Below are 4,215 nucleotides of genomic sequence, written 5' to 3' on the forward strand. Positions count from 1 at the left end.
CAAGGGGAGAGTGAAGGGGAAGAGATTGTAGTGTGGCCATCCCCCTTGAAGGGGGGGTGTTGTTTCTCGCTTCCTGTCACTCTCTCTCTGTCTTTCTGGCGAGCGCATGCACCCCACAGCAAAATAACTTCTCAAAAAGAATAGGAAAGCATATGCTTCAAGATTGTCATAAAGGGAAAGAACTGAAAGTCAAGATATTTTGTGTTGAAATTTGAAAAGAGGTCCATAAATTTAAAGAAATCAACATGGCAGGGGTAAAGTCAAGGTCGTTTTAATAACATTGAGTACAGTGTTTGATGCTTGCCCAGTACCATCAACATAGACGAGGTACCACATGAGGAAGTCATTTTAGCAAGTGGGGGAAGGATGAGTAGTCCTAGCCTCCAGCAGTTGCCTCAGCGTAAGTCAGCAACTAGTAATAGCAGATAATCTTTGTGAAATGCAGCAGGCTTCGAGATACCTCCAAAAGCTCAAGAAATGAAGCTTACTCTAGTTCTTCTCCAACTATTTCTAAAGATTCAAAAAGAAAAAAAATCCTCCTAAACTCATTTTTTTTTTTTTGAGGTTTTTTCGCTATAGGGCACGTGAGCTCGCCAGACAGACAGAGAGAGACGTAGAGAGAGAAAGTGAGAAATCACCCCCCAGGGGGGATGGTCACGCCGCAATCCCTTCTCCTCCATTCTCCTCTCGGGATCTTGGGCATGCACGCACATGCGCCCAGCAGGTCCGGGACGCGAACCGTGGTCGACTACGTGGGAATCCAGCAACACAGCCATTACGCTAACTGCTGGTTCCCCTAAACTCACTTTATGAAGCCTCTATTACCTTGATACCAAAACCAGACAAGTACATTGCAAATAAATAAATAAATAAATAAATAAATAAATAAATAAATAAAATCACAGACTTGTATCCCTGATGAACACTGATACAAAAACTTTCAATGAGATATTAGCAAACTGAATCCAACAACATGTCAAGATCATGCATCATGACCAGGTTGACTTTATCCTGGGGATGCAAGGATAGTTCAACATACATAAAACAACAAACGTGGGGGCCAGCAGATCATGTGGTGGTTAAGGGGCTAGACTCCCACGTGGTCAACCATGGTTTAAGTCCTAGAACCAGTGTCTTGAAACTCACACCGGGCGTGTGTGTGTGCATGCCCAAAATCCTGAGAGGAGAATGGAGGAGAAGGGATTGCGGGGTGACCATTCCCTCTCGGGGGTGATTCCTCACTTTTTCGCTCTCCATCTCTCTCTGTGACTCCTGTGAGCACATGTGCCTTATAGCAAAAATCTCTCTAAAAACGGAGAAGAAAAAAACAACAAATGTAATATCTTATAGTGGCTCATTTTTATCCCCAAACTAGAAACTATTTACACAGTATATTTAGAAATACATAGCACCAGTTTTCCTGTCCCTACTAGTGTATATACCTTCAGAAGGACTGTTTTTAGTTTATTCAAATCCAAATAATCTTAAAATAAGAACCCTTTACTCCTGAGCCATTAAGGATTAGGGAAAAGTTTCTCAATTAAAGATAGTATTATAATATCTAGTTTCCTCTTAATTCCCTCTACTTTTCTGCAAATATTTTTCTGTCATCCCTGTTTCTTTGACGTCTTTGGTCTACTAGAATACTTTAAAAACAAGCTCTCTGTGTATGTCACATATTAGCAGCTGCAAACATCATTTCTTTTCTGCCTTTTTCCCCAGATGACCAAAGGGAACATGAAATTGCGGTTATTTATAGAGAAGGCTTTGTTGGATTTATCTTATTTTTTTGGACTGTGAGATATAAACTTAATCTGGGGCTCTCTCTTCAATAGTAAGTTATTTGTTATCAAATAAGTTCATGTTAGCGGGTTGGACACGGATAAAACATTTCTGTCAAAGCCTTGTTGGGTGTGCTAGGGTGCTCTGAGTTCTAGAATAATGGTTTACTCTTTTGCGCAACCTTGGCTCCCATTTCTGACTACCTCATTTGAACACTCTTGGTCTGTTGGAGAGTGAAAGTCTCATCAAGACTACAAAATATTTGTAGTCTGAGGACGGGGGAACAACCTCTTGCAGCTGTTTTAACAGACTAGGCAGGTTTGCGCATGCTTGCCTCAGGGACTGAGCTCCAACGGTCTGTGAAAATGGACGAATAATGTCGTGGCTGCCTTGTTGCTGTTGAAGTGACACAGCCTGACTTCATGGTAATCATGGCACTCCGGAGTGTGAGAAATAATCAAAATTTCAAGAAAAAATGTAAAGATCATAATTAAAAAATAAATTTGGCACATGGGAATATAAACCAGGTATCCAAACGCCTTCATTAGCATGCTCAGTATTTAGAGAATGACTTGGTCAGTTGTGGGGACGTGGAACCCTGGGATAGTTTCTGAAATGTGTTGAAGAACATTCACGCGCGTGGAATAAAGGATTATCTAAAATAGGGCCAGCAGGTGGCGGAGAGGTTAAGGTGCTAGATCCCACATGGCCGACTCCACAGTTTGAGTTCTGGTGGCTCATGCTAGCCGTGTGTGGGGATGTGGCCAAAATCCTAAGAGGAGAATGGGAGAGAAGGGACTGTGGTTTGGCTATCCCCACTGGGGGTGATTTCTCATTTCCCCCCTCTCTCTCTGTCTCCGCAAGTGCACACACCCTAAAACAACAACTAAAGGGTTATCCAAAATAATTACAATTCCCTTTCAGTTTTAGAACGGACACACTGCCTCTCATATCTCAACATTATTATGTTTCTTTTTCAAATGGTACTTATTTATTTAGTGACTAATCTGGGGTTTTCAGTCATTTGCAGTGGGGCTTCTCATCATTAGTGTGAATGAACAATATGGTTCTGTTGTCCTTACTAATTACTTAGTGCGGGAAATGAGGAAAAGAAAACACATTCTGAGGGCTGCTCAATACTCCCTTTATCTTCCTTTAATGTCTGCTGGCTAAATATGGAATTTTAATTTCTTCCTAATTATCGGGAAGTCTTTTGCTAAATGGGCATATCCCTCAGGTACCATGGCTTATTTTCACTCTTTATTTTCACCTCAGTTTTTTTTTGACATTGCTTATGTAGGGACTTGCACATTAGTTCACAGACATTTCAATGGGAAAGAAGGCAAAAGGAACCACCATTAAATAGCTACTGAGAGTGTAGCACTTCTGGGTGAGAATCTGTTGATTTGGGAGGATGACCCTAATCAGACATCACTTTTTTTTTAAGTTTATTTAAGTTTTGCTTCCATGAGCAAGAGAGACAGAGCTAGCAACTCTAACAGGGATTTGATGCCACCTCCCACCCCCAACCCCAATAGGCCCTGATTCACGAGCATGTGGGTAGGTCTCTGAATGCAGATCCCAAGTCTTTCTACATCAACACGCTCCTAAATGGTGGCATTTTTTACTGCTACACCATTGTTCAGCCTCTCATACCCAAGTATTAATGATGTCAAGATCCTTCATAGCAACAGTGTACTCCAAATTGCCAATTATCACTGAAGAATCCTGAAAAGAGAACATTCTAGAACAGCTCATCTAATACAGCAGAAAGCAGTGGTTCAGGGACAGAAGATGCTCTTATCTAGTGGTCTTCAAAAGCTTCATTTGCACAATTCCAATTTATACATGCATATATTATCCATGCATAATTGCATACATACAAAAACAGAAAGGAAAAATGATGAGGTAAAATACATTTGTCTTATATTCTTACTGGATTCTTAGGTGACATCTTGGATTTTTACATTCCAACACAGAGACCCTTCTTTAATCCAAACTTTTGCATTTGGAAATTAGCTCATGGAGTTATATATACACAGCTTAAATGTAAAAGGTATGTTTGGAGTCTTTTGGTCCTATCTTAATGTTAGGTAAACTGTTTTTTTTTCCCTAGGAAAGTTACGAACAGGAGAGAAGCCTCTTCCTAGTTTATTAAGTTCCCGAACTTGTGATATAAACTTGATATGAGCCCAGACTTTCTTATTAATACAACACATTCCTATACAACTTTCACTTAATATGTAGTAGGACTTCTCGGACAGATGATCCAGTCAGAGGTTGGAAATAAGAAAAGCATCTGAATGCTATTTCTTTGCTAATTCATATTCACCATCTTTAAATTGTATCCTCTTCTCTTGTAAAAACGAAGGGGAGAGAATAAATGTAGGAAGAAAGAAAACTGCAAAAATGAGGAGAAAAAGAACAGGGAAA

This window comes from Tupaia chinensis, unplaced genomic scaffold, assembly GCF_000334495.1.
Source record: "Tupaia chinensis unplaced genomic scaffold, TupChi_1.0 Scaffold145900_1, whole genome shotgun sequence".
In the NCBI taxonomy this organism is placed as follows: Eukaryota; Metazoa; Chordata; class Mammalia; order Scandentia; family Tupaiidae; genus Tupaia; species Tupaia belangeri.